Source organism: Hibiscus syriacus, unplaced genomic scaffold, assembly GCF_006381635.1.
Source record: "Hibiscus syriacus cultivar Baekdansim isolate YM2019G1 unplaced genomic scaffold, ASM638163v2 tig00110013_pilon, whole genome shotgun sequence".
NCBI lineage: Eukaryota > Viridiplantae > Streptophyta > Magnoliopsida > Malvales > Malvaceae > Hibiscus > Hibiscus syriacus.
This window is the reverse complement of record NW_024062563.1, coordinates 896,976-922,048: the sequence shown is the minus strand read 5'-3', so window position 1 is coordinate 922,048 and position 25,073 is coordinate 896,976. Positions and strand designations below refer to the sequence as shown.

The 25,073-nt window shown below is 34.9% G+C and overlaps 1 long non-coding RNA gene across 1 annotated transcript; it reads right to left on the bottom strand.

Annotated features, from left to right (window-relative positions):
* Positions 1 to 604: 604 nt before the first annotated feature.
* Positions 605 to 24,227, bottom strand: LOC120212321. The gene is made up of 2 exons (XR_005524687.1): positions 24,155 to 24,227; positions 605 to 732 (listed from the first exon to the last, which is right to left on the bottom strand). It is a non-coding gene; the product is annotated as an uncharacterized LOC120212321 (long non-coding RNA).
* Between the last annotated feature and the right edge of the window lie 846 nt (positions 24,228 to 25,073).

The following is a 25,073-nucleotide window of genomic DNA, read 5'->3' as shown; positions in this document are numbered from 1 at the left end:
ATTAAAGAACACCATCACCATCAATGCAAACGCCATTTCTCGTTCATAAGCTTCATTACAAAATCAATCCACTAGAAAACAAAAACCTGTTTAAGAAACAATTTAAGGAATTTTGCATTGTAACTGAGAAAAGGATTAGTTTCTCTAATATATGTAATCATACCGCACACATAAACATGGGAATGCCACCACCTGTCAAGCCACAATAATATTCTCAAACTGAAGTAGCCTGAGCAGGCATTTCTCAAACACAACTGCCACAATATGAGAGGTTTAGGGTTTAGAATGAATTATTGAATAAACAAGGACAGCTCCAATTAATGAGAGAAAAAAATAAGCACAAAGATAAAATACTAATTCTGAACTCATTTAAGCACAAAAATGCAAGAAAACCCACCTAAATGCACAACAGGGCTGTTCAATCGCTTCCCGGTCTCTAAATTGTCACCAAATATTATTACATGCATGATGTCTTTATTCCTCAAGACCGTTACGATGTGCCTGTTGTTACGGAGAGTTTCAATCTCATTGGGGAGATATGGGAGGGGAAATGTAGACCCTATAAACTGCATTGCTACCTATGCTATTTTTTATTTCCATTTTCTTTTTGTTGATCAAGCAGAGCATTAACTAGGGATGAAGCATGATTTACTTACAATATCCAGGAATTAATCAAGTCCCAAACTGGTACAAGTCATAAGCTGGACATCATAAAGGGGCTCGAAGAAAGGTCTGCACCACCAAGTAATCCACAAATAAGAAAATTCCAAACATCCACAAAAGTAGAAAAAGACTAAAAGCTTTCATTGCATAATTTTTTTTATAGGAATAGGAGGTCTCATTAAAAACCTCCCTCATAATTGCCTCTTGTGAAGAGACAAACAGCGGAATGAGGAAAAGAGTACCTCAGTATATTAATAACCCAAAATTACATAAGATTACCAAACATAAAAATACAACCAAAACAAAAACACCAAAACCACAACTCAATACAACCTCCTCACTCACTAACCAATTCCTGATTTAGCTAAACTATCGGCTTCCTCATTAATACATCTGTTGATATGCGAAATAATAACATTAGATTGCACCACTGTGATCTGAATTTCTGTAATCAAATCAACAAAGTGTACCGGGCAAAGTTCCGGGCTGTTGATCCACTTCACAGCAAGAAGCGAGTCACTTTCTAAAATCAGAATTCCCTTATCCCTCCAAACTGACTCAAAAAACACTTCTAACCCTACTTTGATCGCAAATATCTCAACAAGAACAAGGTCCTATTGCCCTAGAGAAAAAAACCAGCTTCCTATTATCAACATCCTTAAGGACTCCACCAATACCACTTCTTCTCCAGTCATTATTAATAGCCTCATCAACATTCATCTTAAAATAACCCAGAGGAGGAGAGCACCATTTTAGTTTTGACAAACGAAAGTTAGAGGGGGACAGATGCCTATCCGCCAAAGTAAGGTCTCCCACAAGGCTGTCAACCTAAATAAAAAAGTCCTTGTTTTTAGCCAAGAACCATGATGCCACCCTATATCTCACCAAAAAGAACAGATTAGCTTTATCCATCTTTCCTTTCTCAAACACAATCTGATTCCTGTACAGCCACACAGACCACAAAATAGCTCCTGAAAAAAATTGCCAAATAACCGAATTAGGACATAAATGCAGCCAAGAAAGTAAGAAGCCTTTAGGATTATTATGTAATACTGAGAAAACATTCCACAAACGGAGGAATTTAACCCAAATCTGATCACAAGAAAAGAATAAATGACTCACCGTTTCTGGTTTCACTCCACAAAACACGCAAAGTGGATTGTCAATACCTTTGACTCCTCTGCTCAATAAAACATATTTGACAGCCAACTTCTGATGAATAATTTGCCAAAGAAAAATCTCCACTTTTGGTGGAACTAAGCCCTTCCACACAATCTCAAACCATGAATTATCTGAGTCTGATAATCTTGATATTACTCTAGAGCAAGATTGAACTGAAAACACACCATCCCCACTTCCTTTCCAAGCAAAACGGTCTTCACCCATAAACAGAGGACAAAAATTATTCAACATTCCCATCATTCCCATCCACAGTTCATATTCACTATCCATTAAATTCCTTCTAAGTTGTAAATCCCACACCCACTCCCCATTGGACATACAACCAAAATCAGCGACCACCCCTTCCTTATTAACACACAGAGCAAAAATCCTTGGAAATAGAGTCTTCAAGGAATGGTTATTAATCCATGAGTCATGCCAAAACCTAATTAAATCTCCTTTCCCCACCTGAAGCAGTAAATGATTTCGAAAACATAAGCCAAATATGTCATTAGACCGAAAGTTGTTTAAAACGCCCTTCCAAATCCAAGACACATTGGCAGGCAATTTACCATCTAAAGCAATAGAACTCCTATCCACATTATGCTTAGAACATATGATTGTCTTCCACCAAGCATCCTTCTCAGAACCAAACTTCCAAACCCATTTTGGCCAATAAAGCCCTATTCCGTAACTTAAGATCCAAAATTTCCAGTCCGCCAAAATCCTTATTTTTACAAACAGTGTTCCAATTAACCCAGTGGAACCGTTTCTTCTCTGCCGATGAACCCCACAAGAAGTTGGCCATAATAGATTCCAGTTTCTTCCGTACAACCACTGGCATTTTAAAAAGCGTCAGATAATAATTAGGAAGTGCATTCAGGACTGATTTAATCAAGACTGTCCTTTATGCAATGGATAATTAACTTGATTTCCATCCTGCCAGTTTCTAGTAGAACTTATTCACAATCGATTCCCATAGCTGAATCGAATTTATTCTTGCTCCCAATGGTAACCCTAAATATTCCATCAGAAAAGAGTCTCTTAAACAACCAATCGAATTTGCCTATTCCCCAACAATCTGATCTTGTAAATTAATACCAAAAATCCTACTCTTCAACAAATTCAACTGCAGCCCTATACACATCTCAAATACAACCAAAACCCTCTTCAGATTTTCCAATTATCCTTTAAAAGCTTTGCAAAAAATAATCAAGTCATCAGCAAATTGTAAATGAGACAACATGACTGAAGAATTATCACAGCCTATCTGAAACCCATCGAACAGCCCCAACACTGCTGCTTTAGACAACAACAGATTCAGAAATTCACCCACTAAATTAAACAGAAGTGGGGATAAAGAGCACCCTTTTCTCAGCCCCCTAGAGACTTCGAAGCTTGCAGTAGGAGAACCATTAACAAGAACTGAAATTGAAGTTGTATTCAAACAACTTAATATCCACGACCTCCATCTTCTACTAAACCCTATAGACTCCATGATTTGGATTAAAATATTCCAATCAACAGTATCATAAGCTCTCTTGAAGTCCACTTTGAACACAATACCTTCCTTTCCTTTCCTCATCCAAAAATCAATGGCTTCATTAGCAATTAAAGAACATTCACAAATATGTCTTCACGGGATGAAAGCAAATTGAGAATGACCAATCAACCCTCCTATGCACATCCTTAACCTTCTTGACAAAACTTTTGACAAAATTTTGTATAATCCCCCTACCAAACTAATTGGTCTATAGTTTTCAATACTAACCGGATTCGACTTCTTTGGAATAAGAGTAATGCAAGAATGGTTAATACATTTCCCAAACTTTTTCCCATCATAGAAGTCTTTAAAAAAGTTGTGAATATCTCATTTTAAAACCGACCAAAATTTCTTGAAGAATCCCATATTCAATCCATATGGACCTGGAGCTTTGTTACTATCCGAAGACTCTATTACCTCCCAAATTTCTTCCTCTGAGAAATTCCTATCTAAAAGTTCAACTTGATCCTCCGAGAGCCTATTAAAATTCAGTTCCAGCTTCTCAACTTCAATCGTCGGATTGGCATTGTAAGCAGCCTTGAAAAAAATAAAAAAAATGGAAGATTTGATCTTTTCTGGTTCCTTAATCAGATTACCACTTACATCCAAAGAATTAATAGCATTGATCCTCCCTTTATTTGCAGCACATTGATGAAAATACCTTAAATTCCGATCTTCATCCTCAATCCAATTCGCCCTTGATTTTTGGAACTAAATTAGTTCTTGCTTTCTATACAATGACCATAAATCACTTTTATCTTTAGCAATATCCACCATTGAATTCCTTTGTTGAAGTTGTGCTTCCTGGTTCGAAATTAGCCTCTCCTTGCTGTCAATCATTCTGTGCAATTGCAGTATACTTTCTGAAGATACTAATTTTTTACCCATTTTTTTATTGTTATTATTATTATTATTTTATTTATTATTATTATTATTATTAAAATTATTATTATTACAAACAGACCCAAAATCGGGGCCCAATTACAAATCTGGAAGCCCAACTAGAGGGCCCAACTAAAACCTTAAACTAATTTGGGGTTTTAACTAGGGTTTTCTAAACCCTAGCTCCCAGCCGCCTCAATCTTCCAGAAGGTCAGCCGCCGCCTCTGCTCAGCCGCCACCTCCACATTGACGCTTCAGCTGCTGCCACGCCGCCGTCAATGCCATGCCACCTCACCGAGCTTTCCAGAAGGCCAGCTGCCCCTCCCCACGTCGAAGCCCTATGGTGAGTCACCACTATAGTTCGGTGACTCACCTAGGGTCGCCATTTGGGACCGGTCTGAGAGCCACACCGTCGATGGCTATAAAAGCCATCGACCACCTGCAGAAAAAAAAGAAGACAACAGACAGCAACATTGAACAGAGATGAGAGAAGAAAAAAAACGAAGGAAGACAAAAAGCTACCAACGATCCCAATCAACAACAAACCAGTAAAAAAAAAGAGAAGAGAAGAGAGAGCTTACTTTGTCATCGGAGGCACTTGAAACATCGCCGGAAACCTTCGGATTTCGAAGGTAAAATCCTAGATCTAGGAAATTCTAAGGGTTTTTAGGATAAATAGAGGTCATATTTGACCTTAGGATATAGAGATCTACGGTTTGGGATAATTTTCGAAATTCTGGCCACCGTGGCGGTGGCTACCGACGCCAGAGTAAGGCGAAATTCTTTTCCCTCAGACAAGGGAGTTGAAGAGAGAGGACAGAGCATTTTTAATTCTCTCTCAGTTAGAGAGAGAATGAAAAGAGAGGAAATGAAATAAATGGCCCGAAGGGTCGGCCATTTGGGGTATTTAAACCTCTCCCTAAATGACGTCGTTTTGGGGAGGGGTGTGCGTGTAATTTCCATCAGGGGTAAACCCTGTCCGCAGTCACTATAGTTTGTAATCCTTACAATTTAGTCACTTAAAAGCAATTCTTGATCATTTTAATTTAGTCTTCGAACTTTATTTTATTATGTTTTAGTCCATGCCAGTATTTATATATTTTATGATAAATACTAGATTTAGTCCCTCATTCTTTAATAAATTTTATTTTAACCCCGAAATAATTATATAAGGATAAATTACACTATAGACCTCCAGATCTGGTAATATGTCGAATTAGAGTATTAAGTTTAAATATTTTACATTTTAATCACTAATTTCAATATTTTCATTTATTTTTGATTACAAGTTTTATTGTTTTTTTATATATTATAATTTTAATTTCATTTATTTTAGTTATTGCTTAAATATATTTTAATTTATATGTTTATTTTCAATATATTTATTATTATTAGTATTATTATTTAATCATAAAAATATTTATATAATAAGTGATATTTATTTATTTTATTTTTATCCTATTTATAAATTTGATTTTATATAAATTATTTTTAGGAAAATAATCATATTTTCATATTTATTTATTTTTTAATATTAAAGAAAAGAGCTGTCTTAAAGTACCAAGAAGCCCTTTTTTGATATTTCTAAGTAAATAAATAATTTATATATATATATATATATATATTAAATCTTTTCTTAAAATTATATTAATGAATTTGAAATAACAGGATTATAAATTAAATATATCTTTGAATTTTGAAATTTTTAAAAATAGAGACAATTTATAATTAATAAGTACCAATTTTGGGCGTTGTAGAGGTGCTAATCCTTCCCTAAACGTAACCGACCATGAATCCCTTTTTATTTCTAAAAAGAACAAATTTTGGTTAAACGCATATCAGTTTATCTTTTAACTGATGTTTTCTTAAAAAACTCTTTTAAAAGGTAATTTTTAGGTATTCGACCTACCTGACCCAAAAGGCCGATGGCGACTCCCAAACCATTTTTTTAATTATTTTTTATCCACATTATTTTTCCCGCCAAGTAAAAATTTCGTGCCCGGGCGAAAACCGGTTACGACAGCTTGGCGGCTCCGTTGGGGACTGGTCAAGCTTTTAAAATCAATTATAAATTGTCTTTATTAATTAGAAATTAGAAATTCATATATTTAATTTATAATTCTTTCTTTTCAAAAATTTTATATATACTTATTATTTTCATAATATTTATATGTATATTATTTTTTTTATTTTTTTTTATTTTTTCAAGTATTAAATTTCATTATTTATTTGTTTGTCAAAAGTTTAAATATTTCTCCTCACACACAACACTTGCATTGCATAACATAAGCTTTATAATCAAGCTTGTCCCTTTTAAGTGGGAGTGAAAGCGACGTCTTCGTGACAATTTATTCTCCGTGTCAGACCTAGCAAGTAGCTTTCGGGGTTCATATGCTCTATGTCTTCGTGGGAATTTATTCTCCGTGCCAGGCATAGAGAAGTGTATCCCCTCGAATTGAACTCGATCCACTTTAGTCTGTGATGGACTAGGATAGAGGGTTAGCAGCCCAAGGGGGCACTAACAAGGACAATTCAGGTACCTTTACTCCTAGAACTGAAACCCTGCATATAATAAACCCTAGTACTTCACCTGATCTAAGAAGTACTGAAACCCTGTCCATAGGTGTACATAAAGGAGAAATAAGCTCTAGCTTTTAATTTATTTAATTTATTATTTTTCTCTCTAAATAAATGCTTGCGAACTAGTAATCATGTTGTTAGGTTAATTTTTCCAAACAAAGCATGGAACTAGAAAGCATGAGGTTAGGATATATTATATATCATGATAGGTAGAATATTTTCTTTTCATTAATTGGTACTTACCAATTTATTTATTTCCTTTCTCATTTTTATTTTTCATACATTTTATTTTGTTTTAACTTGTTTATATTGATTTCTTTTGTTTTGTGCCTGCATTACATGATCATGGCATAACCAAAAGGTGTTGACTTGAAAGACTGTTCATCAAATTGGAAAGAAATCGTAAATGGACAAAAAGTTTTATGATCAAACAAAATATGATGCGGCCAATGAAAGACATCCTGAGGAAACTCCGAGGATGGAAGCGAGCAATGCACACATAAATTCTGTTATATTAATACCAAAAGTACTCCACAAAGATCCTGTTAGATTGATACCAAAAACAGTCTATGGTAAGAGTATCAGTCAGGGCATTCAGAGTAGAGGAGGATTTTATGAAGCTCAAGTATGTCACTTGAACGACCAAAACAAGAAATTGAGCACAGAAATGAAAACCATGCATGAAGATTTTCAGAAGATCAGTCAAGCCTTTCAAAATGCTGGCCTAGGAAGTACCCCAGAAGAGTGGATAACAGGGGTCACCAAGCTGAAAAAGAACTGCAACTTATATGAAGATCTTGTTCAAGAACTTCTTGGACAGAAAGGTTCTCTTACAAGGGAAAATAGGTAACTCCAGGAATTGATACAGAAGATGAAATAGAATGTCATGGAAGAAGCTGTAACATCCGCAATACCGGGTTAGTGATTAAATTGAAAAGTTTCAGAATTTGGTGACTAAAGTAGAAGAATGAAATAATTCAATGATTATTGGAAATATATGATGAAGGTTATTTAGTAATTATTAAAGGAAATTAAGGGTATTATGGTCTTTTTCCTTTAAAAGATATTTGTTTTCCTTTTATAAGAGTGAAAAACATGGGAAGAGAGCTATCTGGAAGCTTTATTCTTCTTGCTTTCTCTTCTTCACGTGGGGCTTAGCTAAAATAGGTAAGTTGGGTTTTTATAGTTATTTACTGTAAATATTAAGTGGATTTTGATTCTTTGGGTATTAAATAAGCTTAAGGAAAGCTTATATGGGATTTAAACAATAAGATAAAGGAATTAAGAAGGAATTTGTAATATGAGTTTTAAAATGGAATTTTGATATGGTATGGTTATTGAAGTTTTATGGATGAATTTGACTTGTCATCAATCTAATTAAGAAGTATGAAGTGTTAGAATTGGAATTAGAACACATGGAAAAATTGGTATGATTCTTGAATGCTATGTGGAAGAGTGAATTTTTAAGTTGAATAGATATTGAATGAAAATTTATTGGTTTAAGTATGTGTATGAAAGTTAGGAATATTAAAGGGAGTGAAGTATGAAGTGTTGAGCTGAAAATGAAGTGATTTTCGAGCTCAAAATAGGATTTCTGGGCTAGGGGGAATCGATACCCATTCAAGGGGAATCGATACCCCCTCAAACGAACATGGAATTCCAGAATGCCAGAGGGGAACCGATACCCCCACAGGAGGGAACCGATTCCCCCCTAAAGGAAAATTATAAATATTGGTTTAATAAGTTTGTTTAAGTTGCTAGTATCCAATTACAAGGTGTAGGTATCTAATGATTGCCTCAAAATGTACATTTATGTAGATTCTGCGCGTAAAGCAATTCCGAAACATTTGACAAGTAAGATCGATTAAGGGAAAGATAAGAGATTGGAATTGACTAGTGAGACCAAGGTGAGTGCATACTAGTGATATGTAGTGTTTAATGGAAATAAGACTTGTGATGAGTCTATTTCCTAGAGTAATATGCATGAAGTCATGGACATGATTATGTGTTGTTATAATTATATGTGATTATCTGTATTACATTGATTGTATGTATGCATGATTAAAGTTAATGATATGCTTTGTATATGTTATGTGATTATGAATAGGTAGAAAGGAAACTAATGATGATATAAGAATCTATTATAAGATATATGATATGAAAATATGATAGTGAGCTATGTGAAAGAACTATGAGATATATGAGTTATATAGAAAATATATGCGAACAAGATATGGCATTATGTTTATATGAAACAATGCAAGGTGATATGAGCTATGTGAGATATGAATATAAAATCATATGAGAAGTGAAAAGAATTACATGAAAATAGACTAAGTGATTACATGTACATGTGAAAGAAGCTATATGATATGATCTATGTGATTACATGCAAGATATGATATTAGATATATGTTTACATATACATGTGGTATGTGATAGAAGAGAATGAACATGTGATTATGAGATCAATGATTACACGTACATGTGATACGTGACTGAAATGAAAAGATATGTGTTTATAAGAGAAAGAATATGAATAAATAATGTGAACTGTTATAAATGATAATGCCCATGTTATGTGATATGAGAGCTAGGGGTATAGTTGGCATGCCAAGGGTCGAGGGTTTACCTATGTTCTTCGGGACATATGGACTGTTTACCTATGTTCTTCGGGACATATGAACTGTTTACCTATGTTCTTCGGGACATATGGATTGTTTGCCTATGTTCTTCGGTACATATGGACTGATTACCTAGGTTCTTCGGAGTCTATGGACTGGTCCTTCAGGACATTTATCGAGCTGTGGTGACAGCATATGTGTGCACAACCTCAATGTACTCACATACCTTAAGTTCTCACTAGTGTACATGGGCTAATAAAGTGATTAAACAAGCATACTGAATGTGATATGTATACGATGGATTTATAAATGGTTATCAAAGGTGAGTGGTTTGAAATGTGTTACATGAACCATATGATGTTATGTGTGTTTCTTAATGATAATGATGGTATATGTTTATGTATGATTTATGTTATATGAAATATTATATGTTTTATATGCCTCACTAAGTCAACGACTTAGCGTGTGATTGTTCCACACGTAGGTTTCGAGAAGAGTAAAGAGTAATGCAGAGCAAGACAGGTCAGTTCTCCTTACTAAATGTCACATCAAAAATATATGTACTGTATATAGAGTGTAGTTGGCATGTAGTCTAAAGATATAAATTGTATGAACTCTGATATATTTTGTAAACGTTTTGAATAAGTTAAATGTTATCAAAGTTTTAAATTACTCACTATTTTATACGAATAAATGTTTGAAAAGTCAATGTGACACTTCGGACTCGTATCTAGGTCAGATACGGGTTGGGGGTGTTACAGAAGCTGCAGTCCAGACAAACAATATGACCCATAAGCTGATAGACCAACCTGATTTTACGAGGAATTGAAGCAGACTGATAATTCAACTATTGAGCATGAATGGAAATTAACTTGGCTTTAGAGAAGTTAGGACTGAAAGATGTCCCCTATATGTAAAGATTTTGTTTGATGCACGAAAACTTTTGTGTTCAATGAAATCTATTCTAAAATGATCACTCTTAAGTAACACCTTTTCATACATGCATTTGCATTTTGCATCTGTACATTTTTACATTTTTATTTATATTTACATTTTTAAACTTACATCATGCATTAAAACATATTTAATTAAATAATAATGTTTATTTATTTTCAATATCAAAGAAAAGGGCAGTCTTAATATAACTGGATGTCCTATTCTGGTATTTTAAATAATTTACATTTACATTTTTACATTTGCATTTGCATTTGGCATCTTTGCATTTTTCTGTCATAATACATTAAAACATTCATTCATTAAAATAAAGATTTCAACCGAAGTGATCTTGGTTTTTCCTTGTAGCAAGAACGCTTAGCACGACACAAGAAAAATGTCTAAAGAAACTGAGGATAGGCTATCCAAATTAGAGATAGAGCAAAAAGAGATACATGAAGAATTGAGGAGCAAGTTGGCACAAATCGAAGCTAATTCTCAGATCGATCTACTGAACAATATGAAAGAAATGATTGAGAAGCATTTGACTGCTAGAAAGAGTCTTGTTTAAAACTCCACAAATCCTCTGGGTATTACACCTGTTCACATTCCTGAGCACACCTCTGTACGTCAGGAAATCCAATCACCAGTTCACTTCACTGTTAAGAACCAACAATATCAGGCTGGAGTTTCATTCCCCACTGACTGTCTTACTGCTTCTGGGTTAAAGCCAAATGAATTCTGTACTACTTCTAGAGAGACGGTTGAGTCATTTTATGAGTTTGACGCCAAAGAACTCAACTTGGTCCCCGACTTAATTCTCCCACCAAATTTTAAAATTCCAAATTTTGAGAAGTATAATGGGACCACATGTCCTGAATATCATATCACTATGTACTGTCGTCGTATGACTAGCTATGTAGAGAATGAAAAATTGTTGATCCACTGTTTCTAAGATAGTTTATATGGGTCTGCATCCAAATGGTATAATCAGCTAAAACATACTCAAATACGTTCTTGGAGGGACTTATCTCAAGCCTTTTTGGGTCAATACAATCACATGGCTGATATGGCCCCTGATCAAACAATGTTGCAAAACATGAATATAAAGTGTAATGAAAGTTTTTGACAGGATTCATAACGATGGAATGGCATTTCTTTTCAAGTGCATCCACCATTGACTGAAAGGGAGTTCACTACTTTGTTCATCAGTACATTAAAATTTCCCTATATTAATCACATGATAGGTATATTAATCACATGATAGGGGCTGCCACTAATAATTTCTCTAACATCGTCATGATTGGAGAAATGATCGAAATAGCTATCAAGAATGGCAAGATAAGCGGCTCTGACGATACTGACGTCGAGAAAGAAGCTGAGGTTAATATAATGAGGTCTTATTCAGTTAAACATGGTGCCAAACCTTATAAAGTGGTCAAGAAGAAAAAGAATGTGCAGGGTTTTCAATTTCCTCCCTTCTATTGTTCAAGTGAAAAACTGCATTCAAAAATGCTCTCAGCCAGATTAACTACTCCACGACTTGTTCCACCACAGTGGCCTCCAAATGAGAATTGGACCTATAAGGAGGTTCCTTGGATAAATCAGACTGGAATTTCAAATTGTTCAGCTAAGGTTCCTGGTAACCTCGAGGGAAATTTCCAAGATACTTTAGAGCAAGCAATTCAAAAATATAAGGTAAAAGAATGGGTGAAGGTTCAATGTTCAGAAATTGTTGCTTCAACAGAGACTAATGTGACCAAATCCTGCAAAGAATATCGGGTGCAAGAAAATCAAAAGACTTCCATGGATGTAATTCGAGATTGGCCATAGGTCTAAGAAAGAATGGAACAGAAATAACCCAAAAGACACCTGAGATACCTATATCAGATTTTCTGAAAACTAGTAAGGCAAGGGGTAACTTAAGGAGTCTGGTTAATAATACCCCAGTTATAGCTGAAATGAGCTTCCAGAACCCCCTCTATCACAGTAGACCATTTATTTGCACAGAACGATCAAAGAAAGTGATAATCTCTTGAGCGAGAAAAACTCTGAAGGTGTTTCAAGAATCTATCTCAGATCTGTACCCTCATTTGGTTAAAGGTCAATACATTACACCAAGATTGGTGAAAGTGTCACCAAAGCCTTATGCCCATTGCTATGATCAAAATAGCTTCTGTAATTTTCACTTGGGGGTATCTGGGCATTCAACAGGGAATTGCTGGTCATTGTTAAAAGAAATAGAGATGCTCGTTGACAAGGGAGTCTTGACACAAGAAATGATCAAGAAATGGGGGACAAATAAGGATGAGAATCCTGAGCCAAGCACACACCCAACATTCAAGGAATGATAGATGCAAGCTAAATAAACAAGTGGAAGTTGTTATCTACCACTGTAGTACTTTTCTATTTTCAGCATCCTGTTTAAACTTGTTTTTTGTTCCTTTCTCCGCCTTTTGTGCAATAAATAAATTTGTGTTGCTTATTAAGGTTATAAGCATTGAGTCAATTTTGCAATCTTGCAGTTCTTTGAATATAATTGGATTAAAAAGCTCTTCATGATTAGAGTTATAATCTTTGACAGAATATCAGGATTGAAAACCAGAAAAACAAGGATCATTGACCTTACCTCAGAAGAAATACACCCAAACACTATCCTATTACAATGAGATAGCCTACTCCTATTGAAAGAAATTACAAAAAGGCTTGGTATTTATATATAGGAGTGTACAACATGGGGCATCGTTGATGTATTACATTACAAAACCGATTAGAATATTTTTCTATTGATGACGTTCGATGATGACCATAATTTTTACAAATAGGTAAATCTAGTTTAAGTCAGTTGCTTGGGAATTGAACTCTAACGAAGAGATTTTCTGAATTCCACCAAAACACCTAGACTATAACAAGTTCTTCTTAACAAGCTTAAGAAATTGGATTTGGATACCCATGTTATATTATTATATACAATAAATCTTGAGTTGTCCCACTAGAGCAAATGGTTAATCGTCCCGACTTTATGGATAATATTCAGCTAATCTATTTATACTATTATATGCAATAAAACTGTCCCTCTAGAGCAATTGGTTAATCGCCCCTGCTTTATGGACAAGTTTTAATTAACCTGATAAAGGTGATTATATTATTATATACAATAAAGTTGAATTCAGCTAGCCAAAATGGCAAATGTGTTAACAAATGGATTAAGGGAGTTACGAAACACCTGTTATAGTCAACTTCACACAAGCACTCAGAAATTTCATTTTTAGACCGATATTGTCGCACTACTTTGATTAGATGAGTCTAAATGAAAAATTCCAGAGAATTAAAATGGAAGGATTCTAGAAGGTCTAGTAATTGGCAATCCTAGTTGCGTCATTTTGTACGTATCTGGTTAAAATACCAAATCCTCAAAGTGAGGCATGTGACAAAGTTCACAAAGAGAAATATATGAGTGACATCTTAAATAGATGTAACCATAGAAAATAGGAAAGCCATCCTGAAACCAACCCAAATTTTGATATTTGTCAAAGAGCTATAATTCTTAAATTTTAAAGAGTTGTTAATTCTTTTGATATTCTTTGAATTCATGCTTATGCTTTGATTTTATTGTGAACCTGTGATAGACAACATTTTACAAAATTTTGTCATTCTTCGATAAAGAAAGGAGGAAAAACATTTTTCAAACAAGACAGTCTCAAATGAGGAAGGTCCTTAAAGCAGATTGTTGCCTATTCTACATCTATTGTAGAAAGAATAAGTCAGACCAAAATGATGAAGCATTTTTTGAAATCAAGTGGTCTGAAAAGCCAGAAAGTTTGGAAAATTGAACTTGTGACACTCTTATGTAACATCATTAGAAATTCATCAAGAAAGATTATCACTTATCTCATGTTGAAGGCGATAAGCATCACCAGACTAATTATTTTCCCCAACCATCAATCCATGTCTCTAGCAGATTCTCCAATCACAGAGTCATAAGTTCCATTAAGTGTATTATGGGAATGAACAAGTTACCACTTGCACTCTGGTTATACCGTGATACTGGTCTCAAGTCTTGGTACATCATTGCTACTTCTTCCATGTCAATCATTTTCCTTGTCAGGATTATATCCATTATGTCATTCAAAAGATTGTTGAACTTAAATAAGACATTGGAACAGATTCTACACTTGTATGCCTTTCATATTGGGTAATATTAGTTACAGGATTCCAAAAGTAAAGATAACCAGTTTTACCATCAACTAAACCCTTCCATGGTTCGGGAAAAGTGAGATATAGCATTGAATATCTTGAAACAACAAAAGAGACAGTCATTGTAGCAGTCATTCCAAGAAAATGCACTAACAGAAATCTTCTAGTTCACATCGATGATGTTTATTTCTTCCAGTAAGGTTGTTACAATGAATGCCACCGACAACCAGGTCGAATCCTCCAAATCTACTCATCAATTGCTCTAACCGATCACCATTCAGTTCTTGCGCATTTGTTTTCAAAGGTATGCCAGGACAGGTAGAAAGCAACCTCTGCACCACTGATCCCAGAGAAAAGAGACAGGACATTGATATCACCATGGAGCATGTCTCTATACAGATCCTCGTGTATGGTTTTTAGGGAAATCTAGAAGCATTTCCTCCTCATTAGGTTCAAGTGGAGCAACTTTATTCATTCCAACCCATATCAGATTCCATTTTTGGCACTCATCAAGAACATACTTCTGGATACTCGAATGTGGCTCATCGTCATAAGCTTCAAGAGCCTTACAGATCATTTCTGTCATTTTAGCACTTCATGTACATGTTTGCAAACAATTTAACTTTGTTCTTGGATCCCATGAAGGACACCATTTCTTTGTCAATGGAAAAGCATCATGTATGGTGCGTGGAGGAAGTGGAATAAGAGGAAATATGTTCTCAATTGGCAGATTATGAATGTAGCCCCTTTTCCAGCAGCACAAAAATACTTTGAATCTACAAATTTTGGCTCTGCATCGTATGAGTACCGTGACATTTAAGTCCAAACACCAATTGGAGCAAGTGTCATGTTCTCATAGTAGAAATAATGAGACCCAATAGCATCTTCTAGAAGTGATTATTTGAGTTATCTGATCTAGTTTAGTAGAAATCCCAAAACCAATCATTGGATTTAGAAGATGAATTGCATGATCGTTTTCATTAAGAAGCTTCTTTTTAAAGCTTCCTCTGCTGTTTTCTTTTCCAAAAATCATAGCCGAGTTTTGCCTTTGCTTGTAATTGGAGTCATTGCATAATGGTTTCCTATATTCTACCGGAAGAAGTGCGTCAGCAGACTTAGATATTTGAGCAGCACATATAAAATCTGTCAACTCTGCAATTGATGAATCCAGACCACATCTCTCCATGGTTATTGAAGCCTCAGCCTCTGAGTACCCCATTTTCATCAAGAATAACAGTTTATTCTCCTCATCAGAATCAAAATTCAGGATTTCCTCGATATCAGAAGAACTATCAATATCTGTGAAATCATCTTGAAAGATCGCTTCATAATCAGATGAGTAGTTATCAGAATCAACATGTTGCATGAAAAAGTATATTCCAGAAATAGTCTTCACTGAAAACAAGGTTCATTATATTAGCCTGTAATGAATTACCAAGCGATTTAAACCACTCTATCCGACTAAGATCCCTCCAGATTCAAAAAATGGGCACCTCATTCATAAAAGGCACATATCTCAGACGTTTCTGTCAGAATGATTGATTACTTCTTAAGTCTGTGACAACGTGAAGAGAATTCCTCCAGTTACTTGACAACACTGCTGTTTAGTGACACCAGAATGAGAGTACTCAAGATAAACAGATTTGGGGCACGAATAAATCCACATGTACCCATAACAGTGCATTGTCAAAATTGGACCTCATAGGGATCATGAGATTCAAGTCAAACAGACATTGAAAGTAAACCAGAATTAGAATGTTGGGGGGCATTTTGAAGGCCCAAGTCAGACAGATCCATGTGGGACATCTTGAGAGCCCATTTTCAACCATAAATAGAATGGTGGGGCATTTTGAAAGCTCGTAGCAATATTAATATTTGGGCATTCTTGGAGGCTAATCTCATCAAGAAGTAATGTTGAACATACTTTTAACATCTGTATCAACAAATGTTGGGGCATTTTGAAGGTTACTTCAGAAAGATCCATGTGGGGCATTTTGAAGGCTCAGATTAACAAGAAACCAATGTTGGGGCATGTTGAAAGCCCATTTCAATTAGAATCAGGAACGTTGGTGCATTTTGAACATCTGTAGAAGCAAATGCTGGGGCATGCTGAAAGCCCACATCATCATGTGTTAAAGATCATTGATTTTGAGCAAATTTTCCAATCAGACAGAAAGATATGAAGAATGAAAAGGGTAAAACAGTGACAGCCGAGCTATCTATACATAATTGCTTCATTCATCAGGCAGTTACATCAGGGTCTTGTTTTTGAACAAATATTTACTCAGAAAGTATGGTTTCAAATACCCAATCTTCTTAACATGTGTCATATGACAACGTGTTCTTTGTTAATCTACATCATAGTTGCATGAATAAAGATGGTCCTCAGGCAAACCAGTCGATCCAGGGTTCAATTCCTCAAAATCTCGGCTTTGAATTTTGTATTTTGTGTGTCGGTGATGATTGAAAATATTTCTTTGAGATTCCTGGCAGTTAGTTTCAACCATAATGTTGAGGTTACGAAGCTGCTTTTCACATCAGTTGTTGTTTGCTTGATGATATTGAATAAAGAGGCTCAGATTACATTACCCTTACTCCCATTGTTTTTGGTGTTATCATTGCCAGCCAGGGTGAACGGAGTTTTCATCTATTTTGGTTTTATCATGGGCGTTTCATCCCCAGCGGCAAGAATTTTATGGATATCGTTATATACATGGCTCCTATAGCTGATGTGTTTTCATTTCTTACAACACTCATTATGAAAGAAAACATGATCGGTATTACACTTTCCCTTGCCCAAGATGATATCAAGATCAATTGGTATCTCTTATTCAATTCGACACTAGCATATCTTGTGAATTAGACCAATTTTTTGGTCATGCAATATTCCATTTGTATTCCCACTGAGTTTTGTTTTCAAGAGGTCTTGTGACATCATACAAAAGCTTTGAACACTGTACAAAGAGCTTCACTGACCAGAAATCTGTGCAGAAGTCACAAGAAATGATGAATGTTTGTCAAATACTTTACAAACATCTGAGCAGAAACCACATGAGATGATGAATGTGTTGTCAAATGTTTTACGAACCAGTTATTCTGGTACTGAACCAATGTTGCAATCATATGGTATTTCCATTTATAGATCCAAGATGAAGTTTGTCTTCTTCAACCCCAAGGTCAGAAGTGAGACATGATGAATATTTCTTTCCATTAAAGGGAAGCATAAATTTTAACAACAAGAAACTAGTGGAGCCAATTAATGTTGAACGACAGGATGTTGTTAAACATCTCGACATGATATGGTCCAAGTTGCCTTATTCGAGATCTGATTAGATGTGAAGATATGAAATGAATTAGGATAAATTCTCCTTGTGATGTGTTTCAAGAGTCAAATCAGAACAGACTCTACTCTCCTAATTAATCTCTGCAGAGTTTACATATCTACATCTATACTCTTCAAAGATGATAGATTCTCTTTTTAAAGATGAAAGCTTTATTGAATTTCTGCACAAGTCCAAGCAGAGAAAGTTGGTTTTATCCAAGACAAAATGGGGCATCAAGGTTATAATTTTGATTACGGTAAGAGTTCCATAAATGAAACATTTCTTTTGAGACTTAAATGAAGCAAAGAAGACACAAAGATTGCTCTTCCAAATCAGAAATGCAGTTTGAAATGACATTTTGACCAAGTGAAGGAAGACCGAGTTCACCACTTTGAAATCAAATAAAAATGAACTTAATATTCATGCATCATATTTAGGCATTTGCAAAAATAGATGTATTTCCATTCATTTTATCCATGTTAAATGTTGACAGGAATTTTAAAGATTTTAGCAAAGATTTAAATCCATCACAATGGATCAACATTTCCAGAAAGAGTTCATAATGAGAAGAACTCATCTGAAGAAGGAAGAAGAAGTTCATAATGAGAAGAGCTTGTTCAACCTTTTGCTCAAATCCATCACTTGATGGATTAGCTTTTCCAGAGAAAGTTCATAATGAGAAGAACTCATCTGAAGAAGGAAGAAGAAGTTCATAATGAGAAGATCTTGTTAAATCTTTTGCTCAAATCCATCACTTGATGGATTAGCTTTTCCAGAGAAAGTTCATAATGAGAAGAACTCATCTGAAGAAGGAAGAAGAAGTTCATAATGAGAAGATCTTGTTAAATCTTTTGCTCAAATCCATCACTTGATGGATCAGCTTTTCCAGAGAAAGTTCATAATGAGAAGAACTCATCTGAAGAAGGAAGAAGAAGTTCATAATGAGAAGAATTTGTTCAACCTTTTGTTTGAATTCATCATTTGATGGATCAGCATTGCCAGGTAGAGTTCATAATGAGAAGAACTCGTCTGAAGAAGGAAGAAGAAATTCATAATGAGAAGAATTTGTTCAACTTTTTGTTTGAATTCATCACTCGATGGATCAACTTTTCCAGATAGAGTTCATAATGAGAAGAACTCATCTGAAGAAGAAAGAAGAAGTTCATAATGAGAAGAACTTGTTCAACCTTTTGCATGATTCTATCACAGAAGGAGATAGATCAGCATCAACATTGCCAGAAGTGTTCATAATGAGAAGAACTCATCTGAAAGAGAAGAATTTGTTCAACTCTTGCTAGATTGCATCATAGAAGGAGATAAATTGTCATCCCTAGTGGAAAAGTTCATAATGAGAAGAACTAATCCCAAAGAAGAAATTATTCAACATTGCCATCATAATCAAGTGAAGTCAAATGGATAAAAAATTTTATTATCTTTTCGTCTTTGCCCTATTCTTGTTAATACAAGAATGAGCAAAGAGGGGAAGCTGAAGATACTATTTTTAACCCATTTTTTATTGTTATTATTATTATTTTATTTTTTTATTATTATTAAAATTATTATTATTACAAACAGGCCCAAAATCGGGGCCCAATTACAAATCTGGAAGCCCAACCAGAGGGCCCAATTAAAACCCTAAACCAATTTGGGGGTTTCAGCTAGGGTTTTCTAAACCCTAGCTCTCAGCCGCCTCAATCTTCCAGAAGTTCAGCCGCCGCCTCTGCTCAGCCGCCACCTCCACGTTGACGCCTCCCTACGTCGAAGCCCTATGGTGAGTCACCACTATAGTCCGGTGACTCACCTAGGGTCGCCATTTGGGACCGGTCTGAGAGCCACACCGTCGATGGCTATAAAAGCCATCGACCACCTGCAGAAAAAAAGAAGAAGGCAACAGACAACAACATTGAACAGAGACGAGAGAAGAAAAAAACCCGAAGGAAGACAGAAAGCTACCAACGATCCCAATCAACAACAAACAAGTAAAAAAAAAGAGAAGAGAAGAGAGAGCTTACTTTGTCATCGGAGGCACTTGAAACATCGCCGGAAACCTTCGGATTTCAAAGGTAAAATCCTAGATCTAGGAAATTCTAAGGGTTTTTAGGATAAATAGAGGTCATATTTGACCTTAGGATATAGAGATCTACGGTTTGGGATAATTTTCCAAATTCTGGCCACCGTGAACGGTGGCCGGCGGTGGCTACCGACGCCGGAGTAAGGCGACCGACTGGAATTCTTTTCCCTCAGATGAGGGAGTTAAAGAGAGAGGACAGAGCATTTTTTATTCTCTCTCAGTTAGAGAGAGAATGAAAAGAGAGAAATGAAATAAATGGCCCGAAGGGCCGGCTATTTGGGGTATTTAAACCCCTCCCCAAACGACGTCGTTTTGGGGCGGGGTGTGCGTGTAATTTCCATCAGGGGTAAACCCTGTCCGTAGTCACTATAGTTTGTAATCCTTATAATTTAGTCACTAAAAAACAATTCTTGATCATTTTAATTTAGTCTTCGAACTTTATTTTATTATGTTTTAGTCCATGCCAGTATTTATATATTTTATGATAAATACTAGATTTAGTCCCTCATTCTTTAATAAATTTTATTTTAACCCCGAAATAATTATATAAGGATAAATTACACTATAGACCTCCAGATCTGGTAATATGTCGAATTAGAGTATTAAGTTTAAATATTTTACATTTTAATCACTAATTTCAATATTTTCATTTATTTTTGATTACAAGTTTTATTGTTTTTTATATATTATAATTTTAATTTCATTTATTTTAGTTATTGTTTAAATATATTTTAATTTTATATGTTTATTTTCAATATATTTATTATTATTAGTATTATTATTTAATCATAAAAATATTTATATAATAAGCGATATTTATTTATTTTATTTTTATCATATTTATAAATTTGATTTTATATAAATTATTTTAAGGAAAAATAATCATATTTTCATATTTATTTATTTTTTAATATTAAAGAAAAAAGCTGTCTTAAAGCACCTAGAAGCCCTTTTCTGATATTTCTAAATAAATAAATAATTTAAATATATATATATATATATATATATATATATATATATTAATATTAATATTTTTTCTTAAAATTATATTAATGAATTTGAAATAACAGGATTATAAATTAAATATATCTTTGAATTTTGAAATTTTTAATAATAGAGACAATTTATAATTAATAAGTACCAATTTTGGACGTTGTAGGGGTGCTAATCCTTCTCTAAACGTAACCGACCACGGATCCCTTTTTATTTCTAAAAAGAACAAATTTTTGGTTAAACGCAGATCAATTTATCTTTTAACTGATGTTTTCTTAAAAAACTCTTTTAAAAGGTAATTTTTAGGTATTCGACCTACCTGACCCAAAAGGCCGATGGCGGCTCCCAAACCATTTTTTAATTATTTTTTATCCACATTATTTTTCCCGCCAAGTAAAAATTTCGTGCCCGGGCAAAAACCGGTTACGACACTTTCATTAGACCAGTTCTTGATCTCTACCTTTGTTTCTCTAATTAACACTTCAATGCTCGGCCTCTTCCTACTCTTTATGTGAATTTTCCTTTCAACAGCTTCTTTAAAACCCTCTTCCTCCATGATGTAGTTGAAAATTCTGAAGGGTTTCGAACCCCAATTTAACTTACTAGATTCCAACGCCACAACATTATGATCCGAGATTGATTTTGGTAATAATAGCTGAACAACATCCGAGAATAAACATAAAAATTCATTCGAAACTAAAAATCTATTCAGTCTCACAAATATAGGATCTTCCTATTATTACCCCAAGTGAATCTCCCTCCCACCAAAAGACCCCAAGTGAATCTCCCTCCCACCAAAGATAAATCCAGTAAATTAGCTTGAAACAAAAAATCCCAGAACATACCGATTGAATTTTCATTCAAAGATTTTCCCATCTTCTCATCATGTGATAAATGGGCATTGAAATCTCCTGTAACACACAATGGAAATCCCAATGTAGAAATAAAATTGGATAATTCCTCAAAAAACACCTCTGTATCCGATTCAACAGAAGGCCTATAGACATTAATAAAACAACACTCCTCTTGATTATCTTTGATTGTCCCCTTCATAGCTATAAACCTTAATGAAATTTTCAACTTCTGAGGTAGAAACCAATTCTCATCCCATAAAGTGACCAATCCTCCTGATGCTCCCTCTGCTGGAGACTGAACCATCCCACCTAGGCATTTACCCCCCAACTTCCTTCTCATAGCTATATTAACCACCTCTAATTTCATTTCTTGCAAAAAAAAAACGAATGTTTCTTATCTACAACCACATTTTTCACTACCCCAACCTTTTCCTTCCTACCTAATCCCTTAATATTCCAAGTGACACAAGATACACCTACCATAACTGATTATTAAACACCTTCAACATAGATAAAGGGTTAATTCCCACCCTCCTCTCGCCTAATCAGATTGGACTCCAAAAACTTCTCAGCAAATTCCTTTTCCCCCCTTAAAAATAACACCCAACATTTGGCTAACATGCCAAGTTAATTCCATTTCCTCATTTTCAATCGAAAAATCGACTGCTGAATATTCCTTCTCCGATCCACCTCTTTTATTCTTTTTATTAGACTTGTATACTGTATCGCAGAAAATGGTAGAAGCCTTAATCGGACGTCCTCGATTTGTTGGAGGAAAAGAACACCTCCTACTAGGTATTTTACTAACTTGTAAACCACTGGAACCATTCTATAATGCACGACAACCTTATTCTGAACCCTCCAAATCTGACTGCTGTGGATTTCCCTATTCCTCCACTAAATTAACTGACTCTATAGGCTTATAACCACCTCTATTTGTTGATGAACTTCCATGAACAGGCCCACTTACCTCTAACCTACCCATTTTAACATTAATCCCATTATCTTGGTCAACATTATCATGCCCCAAGAAAACCTCTCCCTGCTAACCACCATTTCTCTCTCTTCTCTACCATCCCTCGACAATTTCTTCTGACTAGGAACAACACCTATTATTGTTTCCTCTGCACATAAATCAATTGCCACTAAACTCCTCCCCATGCTCCATTATTCCATCATTTTCAACCACATCCTATAATTCCGGAAAAAAATCTTCACTTCCTTCCACCTTAATCTTGATCATGAAAGGCATTCCATACGTATTAATATAGACATAGGAAGGAATATCAAATGGACTTTCAACCCTCAACAACATATGAGCCACTCTGCAGTCCACTCTTTGGATAGTTTGTTCCTGAATCTTAACTAGCTTACCCCATCTTGAAGCCAAACTTGTGAAAAAGGAAACTGACCAACAGTTTAAAGGAACACCAATCATAGAAACTGCACAGTAAGGTAAATGAACACCCTTCTCTTCCATAACAGGCCCCAACCTCTCGAACCAAAAGGACAAAGCTTCCCACTTGTCTTCCATCGTTGCAACTTTTTCCTCCACGTCTGGAAAACTATTAAGCATGCATTTTTTGCATAACCCCATTTTACCACCTCGACATTGATTCCCTCAGATCTTAATGCCCTCTGCACAAAGTCCACTTCAAATATCTCCTTGCAAATTCCTGTTAAAGACGATCTAAGCCATGTCCTATCCTCCATTAGAATAAAAACTTCCAATGGTTTTTTCGCCTCCATCTTAGCTCTAACACTCCCTACTTTCTGACCCTCAACTTCTTTCACTCCCACAACCATATCCTTATACGTCCTACCATCGTAAAACTTGTTCATCAACTCCTTCTTCCCAGCATCTGCAATTAGTGATAATGATTTATTCCTTAACGACTCCTCTGCTCCTGCATCTCTAGCCCCCGCCATACTTGTACGCTTAAAGTTCCTCAAAATATTTATCTTCTGATACTTCGTAATCGACACCAATAGTATCCTCCCATAGAACAATACATTGTTCATCCTTTCAGTAGCATTATGCAAATCCTCTTTGCTTTCAAAATGCACAAAATCAAACATATTATCCTTGTATTTAGGTCTCATATTAACAAACGAAATGAAACCTTAATCACCTTGCCATGATGACTAAAACGATCCCATAATGCACTTCTATGCACTCGCCTACTAAGATTATCCACGAATGCTACCCACGATACTCCTCCAGACATTGATCTACTTCTGCCCGGACGAACAAAACCCTTCAAACTCTCCTCTCTCTCTACCTTTCTCACTCATGTTTATCTAGGAAACTTTCATTGCATAATTTTTACCTTTATCAGTTTACTGAGGCAGGCTCCATCTTAAATAACCAATCACTTGTTAAAGTTCATCTCTGAATATCTGTATGGAAATGAAGGATAAACAAATTCACTTACTTATAGCAGATGATAGAAACAGATGGGAATTTTTTTTCCTGAACTGGTCAAAAGAAACAACTTATGAGTTTCAACTTGCCTGCGAGACAGCTTATTTGGGTTATTTTGTCATTGTCCAAGTTCATCACTCACAAGCTCTGCATAGGACTTGTTTAACAGCCAAAATATAAGAAATGGGATAGGCTTATGATCAGAAATTCACTTACCGGGTTTGGGGGAATGCTTACATTCATTATTTGGTTTGTTAGAAGTATTTTCTTTGCTGCAAAAGAAGGGTGATTAAATATTTTTGAAACAATCAGCAAGCAACAAAAATTACCACAAATAATTTGTAAATACATAACCAATTACACTGCCAGTATATTTATATTTCATTAGTTATTTTGCCTTACTCCCCCACACAAATCTTTAGTACATGTAAAAGAAAAGGTCTGAGACTTTCCCTTAAGGTCAATTATAAACATTGGTGACCATTACGGAGTTAAAATAACATGGACATCAAAGCAATAAAGACTCTTTTTCAATCATGTTTGAGCAATTATTATCAGTTTAGAAGTCAATCCATGTAAAAAGGCTAATAGCTTAATGTAAAGTGACAATACTATGATCCTCCAAAAGACCAGGCATTTCACACCAAAAATAACGATGATATTTCTATAAAGATATAGGTTAGATTGAATTAACACAACCATGAAAACAAAAAAACACATTCAACTAAACTTAAACATGAATTAATCCTAATTAAATGTGCATCTTGAAAAGACATTCCAACCAGATGTTAACCTTCAAGACTGATAACAAAAAGGCAAATGTT